The sequence below is a fragment of the Phyllostomus discolor genome, chromosome 3 (genome assembly GCF_004126475.2).
Source record: "Phyllostomus discolor isolate MPI-MPIP mPhyDis1 chromosome 3, mPhyDis1.pri.v3, whole genome shotgun sequence".
In the NCBI taxonomy this organism is placed as follows: Eukaryota; Metazoa; Chordata; class Mammalia; order Chiroptera; family Phyllostomidae; genus Phyllostomus; species Phyllostomus discolor.
The window spans coordinates 136,056,139-136,070,783 of record NC_040905.2 but is presented as its reverse complement, the minus strand read 5'-3'; the positions used below and the strand labels follow the sequence as shown (position 1 = coordinate 136,070,783).

At 39.9% G+C, this 14,645-nt stretch overlaps 1 long non-coding RNA gene across 1 annotated transcript; it reads right to left on the bottom strand.

The window, feature by feature from the left end:
* Positions 1–946: 946 nt before the first annotated feature.
* On the bottom strand, positions 947–8,633 carry LOC118499339. The gene is made up of 3 exons (XR_004901856.1): positions 8,580–8,633; positions 5,468–5,474; positions 947–1,057 (listed from the first exon to the last, which is right to left on the bottom strand). It is a non-coding gene; the product is annotated as an uncharacterized LOC118499339 (long non-coding RNA).
* Positions 8,634–14,645: the final 6,012 nt, after the last annotated feature.

Genomic DNA, 14,645 nt, shown 5'->3' with positions numbered 1-14,645 from the left:
CGTATGTCAGTGGTTTGATTCAAAGTCTAGGACATGCAAGAACTGCTTCCCTATTCTTTAAGAGTCAGTAGGTGGTGGTCATTCTGCAAGAGGAGTCAGGATGTTACGGTTATGCTTCGATGATATTTGTTGGGCACTTCAGAAGACTTCATGACAGCCTTGCTTATTTTTCAATGAAAGTCTGTCATCTCATGTTATTCTGATATCTTTTTCAGATAACACAGTTATCTCATTTTCCACAAGGTCAAATTTCATTCAGGTAGATGACTATGTTTTTCCAATTTAAATTTGCAAATGAGTTGCATAGGAAGACTTATTATGCAGGGCCTATAGTATTTAGGGGTTGACATTAAGATCAGCATGTAGGAAGACTGTGAGCTGGTGCAAAAATTAACTCTGATGTAATAATAACAGTTTTTATATACTGGTTAACAGTTTTCACGTACAGTTCAGTGGCATCACCACCATCACCTCATTTTTCCAAACTGACACTCTATCCCCATTACATACCAACTTCCTTTCCCTCCCCCACCTTCTGGCACCCATTGTTCTAATCTTTTTTAAATTATATTTTGATTATGCTATTATAGTTGTCCTTATTGTTCCCCCTTTGCCCTTCTCCACCCAGCACCCCCCATACCCTGAGGCAATCACCACACCTTTGTTCATGTACAGATGTTATGCATGTAAGTTCTTTAGCTACTCCATTTCCTACACTGTACTTTACTTCCCCATGGCTATTCTGTAACTATCTATTAGTACTTCTTAATTCTCTTACCTCCTCACCTATTCCCCCAAAATCCCACTCCCATCTGTCAGCCATCAAAATGCTCTCCTTATCCATGATTCTCTCTCTGCTCTTCTTGTTTGCTTAGTTTCTTTTTTAGATTCAGTTGTTGACAGATATGTATTTATTGCCATTTTGTTGTTCATAGTTTTGATCTTCTTTTTCTTAAATAAGTCCCTTTAACATTTCATATAATAATGGTTTGGTGATGATGAACTCCTTTAGTTTTTTCTTGTCTGGGAAGCTCTTTATCTGCCGTTCGATTCTAAACTTTAGCTTTGATGGGTAGAGCAATCACAATCTCGGCAGTAGTTCCCCACTTTCCATGACTTTGAATATTTCTTGCCAATATTCAAAGTCATGGAAACATTTCTTCCCTTCTGGTCTGAAATGTTTCTGTTGAGAAATAATCTGACAGTGTTATGGGAACCTCCTTGCAGGTAACTAACTGCCTTTCTCTTGCTGCTTTTAAGATTCTCTCTTTATACCATATGATTTCACCGTTAACAAGAACCTAATCAAGAAAACAAACAAGCAAAATATAACCAAAGACATTGACATAGAGAACAGGCTGACAGTAACCGGAAGGGAAAGGGGAGGGAATTTCAGGGGAAAAGGAGAAGGGTTTACAGGAACAAGTATAAAGGACACATGGACAATATAACAAGGGGGGAGTGGAAACAGGAGGGAGGTGGAGAGGGCTGGGGCGGGGGCTGGGATGGGAGTAAAAGGCAGAAAACTGTACTTGAACAACAACAAAATAAAATTAAAAAATAAAAAATTTTAAAAAGGAAAACAAAAATTCTCTCTTCATCTTTAACCTTTCCATTTTAATCATGATGCGTCTGGGTGTGGGCGTCATTGTGTTCCTCTTTTGGGACTCTCTGTGCTTTCTGGATGTGCATGTCTATTTCCTTCACCACGTTAAGAAAGTAATTTTTATTATTTCAAATAGCTTTCTATTTTCTAGTTCATTTTCTTGTCCTTCTGGCACCCCATGTTGTAAATGTTGGAATGCTTGAAGTTGTCCCAGAAGCTCCTTACACTATCCTCATTTATTGTTTTTTGCTTCCTTATATTCCAAATCATTGATTTGATTCTCAACTTTATCCATTCTACTGTTTATTCACTATAAATAGTTCTTTATTTCCATTAGTGTGTTCTGTTTATTCCTTCATTTCTGACTGAATCTTTTTATGTTGTTGAGGTACTCACTGAATTCCTTGAGCATTGTTATAACCAGTGTTTTGAACTCTGCATCTCATAGATTGCCTATATCCATTTTGTTTAGCTCCTTCTTTGGAGTTTTGACCTATTCTTTTATTTGGGCTATGTTTCTTTGTCTCCCCGTATTGGCAGCCTCCCTGTGTTTGTTGCTATGAATTAGGTAGAGCTTCTATGAGCTGTCTTGGTAGCGTGGCTTAATGTAGTAGGTGTCCTCTAGGGTCCAGTGACACAGCCTCCCCTGTCACCCAAGGTGGTCACTCCATGTGGGATAAGTACACTCTCCTCTAGTAGTTGAGCCTTGATTGCTTTTGGCAGGGATTTTCCCTGGCCAGACAGCTGAAAGGATTAGCTGTGATCACTGACCACCAACTTCCATCCTCCATGGAGGATCAGCTGTGCAGGGGCAGGGTGTTGGTGCTCTGATGTGGTCCGTAGCTGTCCATTGGGTATGTAGGATCTAGGGTTTCCTAAGTGGTGTAGGCCAAGGTCAGACACCACCTTTGTTCTGCCCAGGGCCATCCTGCATGAGACAGAGCAATCTACAGATGGCTGCTACTTATGCTGGGCTTGGAGGTTCCCAGGCAAAGCCAAGCTGAGAACCTAGGCTGGCGGACCTGGGGCCACTAAACAGAGGGCAGGGGGGTGAGGACTCACTGAGGCTGTCTGTCACTTGTTTGAGAGGATTCAGGAAGAGGTGAAGGATGAGCCTAGACAAGCCATTCATATGGAAAAGCCACTGTTAACAGCTTGGGTGAGCCCTTCAGTTGGATAGAGTGGAACCTCAGGGAACAAATAGGGCAGGACAAGTGGTGTGAGCCTGGTTGATGAAGTCTCAGATATGGCAGCTGCCAGCCTGCTCTGTGGTTCTGTGAGAGGCAGTTTCAGAAAAGGAATAATGGCCTTTGCTTGCCAATGTGTCTAGAAGAAAGCTGTTTCCTAGCTCTCACCTTGATGCCACAAACTTCAGTTATTCCCCATTGCCACCCCTGCCTTCCAAGCTGCTATCCTCATGCTGGAGCTCATAGGGAGAGTCTGAGTAAGTTTGTGTAAAGGTCCTTTAAGAATTCAGTGGTTCCTTTAACTGTCTCAATCCCCACTGATTTTTACAGCCAGAAGTTATGGGCACTTATCTTTCTGGCACTGGATCCCTGGACTGGAGGCCTGGTGTGGGGCCATACTATGGTCATTATTGTAGTCATAGTGTGAAGTCAGAGTATGTGATTCCTCCCATTTTGTTTTTTACCCCCAGAATTGCGTTGACTTTTCAAGGTCTTTTGCAGTTCCCTACAAATTGGAGAATATTTTTTGTTCTATATCTCTAAAAAACCCATTTGGGATTTGATAGGGATTATATTACATCTATATATTTCTTTAGGTCAGCATTTTTCAACTGGTATGCCATGGCACACAGGTATGCCTTAAGATTTTTTTTAATGTGCAGTACCTGCCTATTTTGTCAGGAGACCCAAACTCTTTTCCATTAGATTGTCAAATTGAAAAAATGACATCAAACACAGTGATAGCCATGGTGTGAATAGCCTGTCTTGAACCATAAAAATATAGGTGATATAATAGAATTGCATCTTATTGGTCATGTCGCACAATAAGTTTATGTCTGATTGATTCTTGGTACCAAAAATCCTTGTATACAAGTATAGACAGCTGATTTTTATTTTTTATTAACTTCATATCTTGAAAAAAAATTACTGTGGTTAAATATACATAACAAAATTTACCATCCTAACCATTTTTTCATGTACAGTTCAGTGGTATCACCACCATCACCTCGTTTTCCCAAACATGCACTCTGTCCCCATTAACACTGACTCCCTACCACACCCCCCACCTCTGGCACCCATTGTCCTAATTTCTGTCTCTGTGATTTGACAACTATTTGTGCTTCGTATAAGTGTCCTTTGTGACTGGCTTATTTTACTGAGCATGGTGTCCTCAAAGCTCACCCATGTTGTAGCAGGTGTCAGAATTCCCTTCCTTTTTAAGCTGAGTAATATTCTATTGTGTAGATAAACCACAATATGTTATCACTCATCTATGGATGGACACAGGCTACTTCCATGTTTTGCTATTTTGAATCATATTACTGTGGACACTGATGTATAAGTATCAATTTGAATACTTTTGGGGGGATATACCCACAACTGGAATTGCTGGGTTGTATGGTAGTTCTATTTTTAATCTTTTGAGGAAACTGCATAGTGTTTTCCACAGTGGTTGCACAAAATTGCATTCCCACTAACAGTACACCAGGGTTCCAGTTTCTTCACATCCTCAGCAACACTTGTTTTCTGCTTTTCTTTGTTTGAGAGTAGCCGCACTAGCCATCCTAACGGATGTGAGGCGATTATCATGTGGTTTGGATTTGCATTTCCTTAATGATTAGTGATGCCAAGCACCTTTTCTTATGCACATTGGCCATCTATATGTCTTCTTCAGAAAAATGTCTACTCAAGTTCTCATGGTCATTATTTCCAAGAAAAGACCAACTTTCCAAGATTGTGTGTGTTACTTTCAAAATATCTCTGCTTAATTTTGCAAACAGTAATTTGAGAACTAAAACAGGAGCTCCTCTTCTGGAGTTGTCATCACATTGACACGACATCCCTGCTCAGGGAAAGGGGCTGTTTCCCTCGGTGTCTTGAACTGTGGACAGATGTTTAACTTCCATCTGCCTTGTCCCATGTTGGGTTGTTCAGAACTTGCAGACTGAAACTCTTATCCAATTAACCTTTTGCCAACCCCCTTACCTACGGTTTTAACTCCTTATAGAAAGCTTGACTCGAAAGGAGTTGTTAAGACAGTTTTTGAGGACACATATCCCACTGTATTCTCCGATCACTGGCCAGCTGAATGAAGCACAAATAAAGATTCAGTCCTTGTCTTTACTTATTGGTTCTGGTAGTGACAGGCAGCACAAAAGTCGACTTTTCCAACTTCACAATTGGGAAGCTTGTGTGGTTAAATCCATGGGCCACGCACACCTGCCTCGCTGCTAGTCCCAGTCCAGGCTGCTGTTTTTAGTGACAGCCTCTGGCCTAGAGTACCTAAGCTGGCAAGGGAAGGGTACCAAAAGACTGAACACCTCCTGATGGTTCTACAGGGTGGAGGACCCAAAGCCCCAGATCCTCGGGTGGGGGGGGGGGGGTCACCCTCTCTGGAGAGGGTAGGATCAAACGGGACTGAGATCTGTCAGCGTAAGGGGCTGTGAACCAGTCCCTTCTGGGCTTCAGCAAATGCTCCTCACAAGGGGTTTCAGGCCACAGGCACATGTGGGAACTGTGGAAAGTGTCCTTGGTCCAGACACCACCGGAGGTGTGGCCTGGAGCCTCCCAGCCCTGCGCTGGCGTTGGCGGGGTCAGAGGTTGCCTCACCCACCCCCAGAAGATCTGGCTGTGGGAAGTGGGTGGGGTTAGGAGGCCAAAGGGGTCTCAGGACTGACTGCCTGCAGGGACCCCACCTTCAGGAAGAGCTAGGCACCTGATTTTTTTTAAAAGCCACTTTAGAGCAAAAAGGGTAGGTAATTATTATTTTTGTAAATCAAAATTATACCTATTTTTTGTCAGATTGGCAAAAAATATGTTTTTTGGTTTACCACAGAATGTTACTAATTAGTTTACATTTGTTATGAGATAAAAAAAGGTTGAGAATTGCTGCTTCAGGTAGTACAGCCATTTTAACAATGTTAATTCTTCCAAGCCATGAACACAAATATTGCTCCAAATCTTTGTGTCTCCTTCAATTTCTTTAAACAATGTTTTGAAGTTTTTAGGGTGCAGGTCCTTCACTTAGTTTGTTAATTTTATTACTATGGAATTTATCCCTTTTGTTGCAATTGTAAGTGGGATTATTCTGTTCATTTGTGCTTTCTGATAGTTTGTTGTTAGTATATATAAATGCAAATGATTTTTGTATATTGATTCCATATCCTGCAACTTATGGTATTTGTTTATTACTTTTAAGAGTCTTTTGATGGAGACTTTAGGATTTTTTATATATAGAATCATGTCATCTGCAAATAGTGTCACTTCTTCATTCCCCATTTAAATGCCTTCTTTTTCCTTGCCTGATTGCTCTGCCTAAAACTTCTGGTACTCTGCTGAATAACAATGGCAAGAGTGAGTACACCTGTCTTGTACCTGATTATAAGGGAAAAACCTTCAGCTTTTCACTGCTGGTTATAATGTTGGCTGTTGGCTGTTGGCTTGTCATATATGGTCCTTGTTAGGTTGAGGTACTTCCTTTCTATACCCATTTCATTGAGAGGCTTTATCATAAGTGGATGTTGTATTTTGTGAAAGGCTTTCTCTACATCTAGTGAGATAATCATATGATTTTTATCTTTCATTTTGTCGATGGGGTCTGTTGCATTGATTGACCTTCATGTGTTGAACCATCCTTGAATCCCTGGATTGACTCCCATTGGATCCTGATGTATTATCTTTTTAATACATTGTTGTATTCAATTTGCTAATGTATTATTAAAGATTTCTGCACCTGTGTTCATCAGAGATACTGGACAGTAATTTTCTTTTGTTTTGATGTTCTTGCCTGACTTTGGTATCAGAGTAATGTTGGCTTTATAAAATGAATTAGGAAGCATTCCTTCCTCATCAACTTTTTGAAAGTGTTTGAGGAAGAACTTGTTTTAAAGACTTTATTTATTTTTAGATTGAGTGAAAGGGATGCAGAAAGGGAGAGAAATGTTGATTTGTGAGAGAAACATTGATTGGTTGCCTCTTCTATGCCCGCAAACATGAAAATGACCTGTAACCCAGGTATGTATACTGACCCAGAATCAAACCAGTGACCTTTCAGTTTGCAGACAACACCCAACCCAATGAGCCACACCAATCAGTTCCAAAGGAAGAAAGGTATTAAATGCTCTTTGAATATTTGGTAGAATTCACCAGTAAAACCATATGGTCATGGACTTTTTTTTTACGGGAGGCCTCAGATACTTTCCTGAATACTACAGGCCATATCAGCCTCCTGGTCATATTTCTTTCTTTCTGTTATTTTTCTTCATAGCATTCTTACTGCTTGACTTTATTTATTTATTTATTTACTCACTCACTTACCTACTATTGTCAACCTTTTACTATTCTCAAAGTTCCTCTGAACTTGTGTTTATCATACTGGAAAAAATTAACATTTTCAGGGTACACAGTTTTAGAAGTTATGGGAAAGCATGCAAAGTAGTCATTGGGATAAAAAGTATGGCAGGGAATATAGTCAATGATGTTGTAATAATTATGTATGGTGATAGATGGGTACTAAATTTATCAGGATATTCACTTTATAACTTATATACATGTCTAGTCAGGTGTCTAACACCTGAAACTAATGTAATATTGTTTATCAGGGCTAGTGAAAATACAGGGGTTTCCCTATTTTGGTGTTCTGCTGAAAAAGGACTTGTCAGAACAAACCATGTCACCAATATTTAAATAGTGTGCATTGAAAATATGTTGATCATGGGCATATGCAGAATTTCCAATATAATTTTTCAATACCAATAAAACTGTCATTTAGAGAAAAAACCACCAATTAGAACAAACAATTTGTATGGGTTACTACTCCCAAAACATTCACTCCATGCTTCCACTTTATTTCTGGAAAAGTGTCTGTTTATCCTTTAGGAGGAGGAAGAATATTGACATTCCGGTCTGAATTTCTCACACCCCTGCTTCTAGGTTAGTTGCAATAGCTCATGATCCATCTTCAACGGAAAGATCTAGTTCCAGGCCTCAGAACACGATTTGGGACCATTTTCCTGTAGTTATCTGTATGTAGGGTAATCTCATTATAATGCAGGGTGGGGGGAAAGTAGGTTTATAGTTTGTATGGAAAGTAATATTATACAATAATCAATACATAACAGTATAAGAATAAGCTATGTTTCCTGTACTCACAACTGTAAACCTACTTTTGCCTCTCCCTGTATAATATTAAAGCTTTCAATGACAAAGGATCTGAGAGTCCATCATTTGAACTGTAGGATATCATTTAAAATGCTTTAGCACAGAAATAAATGAAATAGAGCTTTAGCTGACTCAGATGAGTTAAATGAACTAGAAGCAAAACTACCCACCAGAAAACTGTTCTTTCTCATTTAAGTATAACCTTAGGATGATATCATATAGAAATGGAAGGAATATGAACATCAAAGGAATTTCAAAATATCTTCAATGGAGTAATAATTTTGGGAAAAATGTGTCAAAATTATGTGTAGCAGAATAAAATGTATAATAATAGACATTTTGAGGTAATGACATTACCTCAAAAAAGAGAAAGCTAGCAGTTTTCTTATCTGCTAATTTCTTCATTTTAATAAACCTTTTCCCAAAGCATAATACTAGAATCACCCATAACAGCTATCATAGTTGTGAGTTTGTTGTCATTTTACTGTTCATAGTTTTGATCTTCTTCTTTTTCTTAGATAAGTCCCTTTAACATTTCATATAATAAGGGCTTGGTGATGAGGAACTCCTTTAACTTGACCTTATCTGAGAGGCACTTTATCTGCCCTTCCATTCTAAATGATAACTTTGCTGGATAGAGCAATCTTGGATGTAGGTCCCTGCCTTTCATGACTTTGAATACTTCTTTCCAGCTCCTTCTTGGCTGCAAGGTTGCAAGGTTTCTTTTGAGAAATCAGCTGAGAGTCTAATGGGAACCCCTTTGTAAGTAACTCTCTCCTTTCCTCTTGCTGCTTTTAAGATTCTTTCCTCACTTCCGGCCAAGATAGAGGCATTGGTGGACACACTGTACCTCCATACACAACCAAGATTGGAACAACAACAATTTAGAGGCAGAATAACATCCAGAACTGACAGAAAATTGATCTGAATGGAAGTCGGACAGCCAAGAAGTTGAAATAGACCCGTTCATTCAGACTGGTAGGAGGGGCGGGTCAGGGCATGGAGAGCAGAGAGAGTTTGGCACGTAAGGCATCCAAGGGGTGCGTAAGGCATCTGGGGTGCGCAAGGTTGCTATGGGTGGACCCTGAGTACACAAGCTGCAGCTGGCAGACCCAGTGAGGCAGCAATTGTAAAGCAGGGCAGTGCGTGCAAGCCAGGATCTCAGAGAAGGGACTGAGGTCCCACGAAGAATGGAGCAACCTCCATTGTTCCCTCTCGACCCCGCCCCCACATACAATGTCACAATCTGGCGACTGGGGTGCCCAGCCCTGGTGAACACCTAAGGCTCCACCCCTCACTGTAACAGGTGCGACCAACCCCCCCCCCCCCCCAAAAAAGAGAGAGAGATGGCTCAAAAAGAAAAACATCAAAGCCCCAGAACTCATTCTTTTAAGTGACCAAGAGATAGCCAACATATCAGATACACAGTTCAAAACACTGGTGATCAGGAAGCTCACAGAATTGGTTGATTTTGGTCACAAATTAGATGAACAAATACAGGTTATGATAAGAGAAATGAAGGAAAATGCACAGGGAACCAATAGTGATGGGAAGGAAACTGGACTCAAAACAATAGAGTGGATCAGAAGGAAGAAACAACCAAACAGAAGAATGGAGAAATAAATAAGAATTAAAAAAAAAATGAGGAGAAGCTTAGGAACCTCCAGGACATCTTTAAACGTTCCAACGTCCAAATTATAGGGGTACTAGAAGGAGAAGAGGAAGAGCAACAGATTGAAAACTTATTTGAACAAATAATGAAGGAGAACTTCCCCATTCTGGCAAAGGAAATAGACTTCCAGGAAGTCCAGGAAGCTCAGAGAGTCCCAAAGAAGTTGGACCCAAGAAGGAACATACCAAGGCACATCATAATTACGTTAGCCAAGATAAAAATGAAGGAGAGAATCCTAGAAGCATCAAGAGATAAGGCAACAGGAACCTACAAAGGAGTTCCCATCAGACTGCCAGCTGATTTCTCCAAAGAGACCTTATAGGCAAGAAGGGGCTGGAAAAAAGTATTCCAAGTCATGAAAGACAAGGACCTACATCCAAGATTGCTCTATCCAGCAAAGCTTTCATTTAGAATGGAAGGGCAGATAAAGTGCTTCTCAGATAAGGTCAAGTTAAAGGAGTTCATCATCACCAAGCCCTTATTTTATGAAATGTTAAAGGGACTTATCTAAGAAAAGAAGATAAAAAAACATGTATAGTAAAAGGACAGCAAACTCACAATTATTAACAACCACACCTAAAACAAACCCAAAAGAAACTAAGCAAACAACTAGAACAGGGACAGAACCACAGAAATGGGGATCACATGGAGGGTTAGCAACAGGGAAGTGGGAGGAGGAGAGAGAGGGTAAAGGTACAGAGAATAAGTAGCATAGATTGTGGGTAGAAAATAGACAGGGGGAGGGTAAGAATAGTATGAGAAATGTAGAAGCTAAAGGATTTATGACACATGGACATGAACTAAAGGAGGGGAATGTGGGTGGGAGAGGGTGTACAGGGTGGAGAAGAGTGAAGGGGGAAAATGAGACAACTAATAGCATAATCAATAAAATAAAAAATAAATTTTAAAAGATTACTTCCTCATCTTTCATCTTGGGTAATGTAATTATGATGTGCCTTGGTGAGTGCTTTGTTGGGTCCAACTCTTTTAGAACTTTCTGGGCTTCTTGGACTCCTGGAAGCCTATTTCCTTTGCCAGATGATGAAAGTTCTCCTTCATTATTTTTTCAAATAAGTTTTCAATTTCTTGGTCTTTCTCTTCTCCTTCTGGCACCCCTATGATTCAGATTTAGGAACATTTAAAGTTGTCCTAGAGGTTCCTAAGTTTCTCCTCATTTTTTTGAATTCTTGTTTCTTCTGTTCTGGTGGAATGTTTTTCTTCCTTCTGCTCTAAATCATAATTGATTTGAGTCCTGGTTTTCTTCCCGTTACTGTTGGTTTCCTGTATATTTTGTTTTATTTCACTTTGCATAGCCTTTGCTTTTTTCTCTTTTTTGCCACCATACTCAACCATTTTTGTGGGCATTTTGATTACCAGTGTTTTGAACTCTGCATCTGATAGGCTAGCTATCTCTTCATCATTTAGTTCTTTTTCTGGAGTTTTGATCTGTTCATTCATTTGGGAGAGGTGAATCTTCCATATTTCTTTGTCTCAGTGTGCCTGTTACATAGTAAGGAACAGAGCCTTAGATATTCATTGGGGTGGGGTAACCCATGTAGCTGCATTGTGGTGCTGTATGTGGGGGAGGGGCCCAAAAGGGAACAATACTGCTTGCTCTGATCTCCGCTGGGTTTCTGTCACTTTCCCTGCTACCTGAAAGCAAATTGGGCCCCTCTGGTGCTGAGTCCCAGGTAGGTGGATTTATGTACATTTTAGGACCCTGTGGGTCTCTCCAATGAGCTCTCCTGTGAGGCCAGGGGTTTCCCCTGCCACTGCAACCCCCACAGATTTTTCCAGTTAGAGGTTCTGAGACTTTTTCCCCCCTCGCTGGAACCCTGGGTTGCTCCATCTGTCTCACTCCCCAGTTGTTCCTCTTGCTTTTTCCATGTGCAAATATGGGACCCTCTGCTCCTCAAGCTGCCGCCTTGCTTCCCCAGCTGCCCATGTCTGCCCCTCCTACCAGTCTGGATGAATGTTCTTTCTTTAACTCCTAGTTGTTGGACTTCCATACAGTTAGATTTTCTGGCAGTTCTGGTTGTTTTTTGTTTTAAATTCATTTTTGTCCCTTTGGTTGTGCAAGGAGGTACAGTGTATCTACCTATGCCTCCATCTTGGCCGGAAGTCCCCTTATTTCTCCATCATAACTCACTTTAGACAAATGTCCTAATATATTGAATTAACACAGAAATGAATATATTGTGTAAATGAAAAAGGAGCCACATACTGAACCTTACAAGCTCAGGTGAGGCCACCATGGTAGGTTCTACAAACTCAGAGATCTTAAGTAACCACATAGACATAGGCAGGTCCAATTTTTTCTTTTTTCAGGTAACTCCATGCTGCTTTTCACAGTGGCTGCATCCATCTGCATTTCTACCAACAGTACATTGGGGTTCCCTTTTCTCTACATCCTTGCCAGCACTTGTTGTGTGTTGATTTATTGATCACAGTATACTGTGATCAGTATACTGTTATCAAAGGCAGTATAGTGATTACCAGAGGGGAAGGGAGTGATTGAGGGAATATACAAGGGTAAATTGGGAATAATTGGTGATGGAAGGAAACTTGACTTGGGTGGTGAACACACAGTACAATATACAGATGATGTATTATAGAATTATACACCCGAAACCTATGTAATTTTATTAACCAAAAGCACCCCAATAAATTCAATAAAGACAAAAAAAATTTAAAATTGCAAACAAACAAAAATACACATTGTGTTACAGGAGAGACTCGGTTTTCTTGCTGAAGCAGTAAAGAATTTTAAAAAAGTGGGTAGCATGGGAAAAGCTGTTTCATTTGTGATGAATTGTAACTGGAACTTCTTGTGGTATGAAGACAGTGAGGAGACCGACATAGGGTTTAAGGCTGGGAAGAATTTGAATTATTGTGGGTGAATGCTAGTCCCTTAATCACAAGATAGAAAAGGCTTGTCTGCAGTTTGTATTCTAAGAGATAATATATATGCCCTGTATCTTCTCTCCCTGAGATGCAGACACTTTTTACTGATTCTTCCATGAGCATTTGTGTGATTTTACTTTGAAACAAAAACTACTGAGTTGTTAGATGCATTCAAGGACTTTCCTTTGGCTTTGATCTCTGTTATTTTCAAAAACTTTTAAATAAATCTCAAAAAAAATTACAGATCAGCAACTCTGTCTCACGGAAGAGAATGAACTAGCTAAGGTAGGGGTTAAAAGGCATAGGTTCAAGGCAGGGCAAGGTAAAGGGGCAAAAGGCCCAGGTCCTTTGTCTTGGGGACTTACTTACACAGTTGGAGGGTATGGTGAAGAAGTTACATATTGATTGGTGGCTAAAGGTGCTGCTACCTTCCCCCTGAGAGGGGGTACATGACTACCCAAATGTAGGTATGTGTGGGGGTCTGTTAGCCTGAATCCTCATCTTGCTCCAGACAACATTTGTTCATCTTGTTGTAATACATATGTGACAGGAGGCAGTTAATTAAAGTTGAGGCTGTTACCCCAAGTTATTTATGGGCTCTTTCTGTAAGCATTAGGGACCCCCTCATAAAATAGGTATTGATCAGAGTCAGGTAATTAACCAAAGTTGTTTTATGGGCCCTTACTTTGAGTGCTGTGGACCCCTGCTTCTTTGCCTTTCCAGGCCTTGGGATGAATACACAGTTTCAAAGCCTTTCTTTCCCAGATAGTGGAAAGGATACATAGAATTTCAAGGTGTTAGCATGGTGTTTCTTGTGATGTTGGAACACCTGGCAATATTATTGGACCAGGCTCAGGACTGCTGAGTTAGTGGATGAGACATGTTTCCCTCCTCCTCCCTGCCTTTTTACTATCTATCCCACCTAACAATAGGATGGTCTGAAATTAAAATTTAACTAAAAGTGAATCATGGTGGGTAGTCACATCCTCCACTGATATCTTCCTTGACAAAAATCAATCTTTACCTTAACTGAGCCTATTGTCTTTTTGCATCTGTGATAACATACCCTTGAAATGTCAGAATAATCCCATTTTTTCCCATACCCCTCAGGACACAACCTCCCACCAGACCAGGAGACCATGGAACCCCTCATTGTTATCCTTTTGCCCAAATATTATGTCTCTGTGCTGTGACTATATACTCCAGTCTCAGAGGTTTCCCTGCTCTGCTTTCTCCCACCTCACCTCTCTACCACCACTGAATTTCATGTAACCCTTCTTACGCCTCCTCCTTGGATTGTAATGTATAAAATAAACTACAAAACTGCTATTTTCCCAACCCATTGAAATTTTGCTTCCTGGCAATTATTGTCAGTTTGGCTCAAATGTACTCATAAAAATTCTCTATAGGTTTGGACATTTTTTAATTCAATAGTTGTATAAATATACTGCCTAGATGAAGAGTGGTTGTGTAAATGTATTTAATCTTTAATAATATCTATAATTCAGACATATAATCTTTGTTTTACACATTTAAATTTAAAGGATCTATTGTACTTCTCAGAAAATATACTCTCCGAATATAGATATGATACCACCAGGTAAACTTAACATATAGCATACCTATCTATGTAAAATTAGATAAGTTGGTTCATTTGCAGAGTTTTCAAATTATATTATTCAGCCTCTTTAAACAATCTTGTTTGAGATGTAGAGAAGAATTAAACAAATTGATTTCAAAACCTGGCTCTGCCAAAATTGGCTTGGAGGTTTGTATTGAATTCAATCCCTTCACTAGTTCTCCATTTCTCTACATAAAAGAGATTTCAGCATGACCTCTCAGGTTCTCTATAGTCAAACTCCGGCCCCTTCACCGGCCTGATCATGCTCAGCCTTAGCTTCCACCCTGCCCCTCTTTCTGTCTCTCTTTCTTTGTGGCTATTGATTTGGTTTTGATGACACATGAAATAATAAATAAATACTGAAAAGCCTCAGTAGACTAAAGCCAAAGAATCCAATATGATGAAATGATTAAGCTGGTGTCTTAAAACTGTTTTGACTAGTACTTCAATATTAGTAATTTATTTGTCCTCCTGCATTTATATAAAAAATAAATA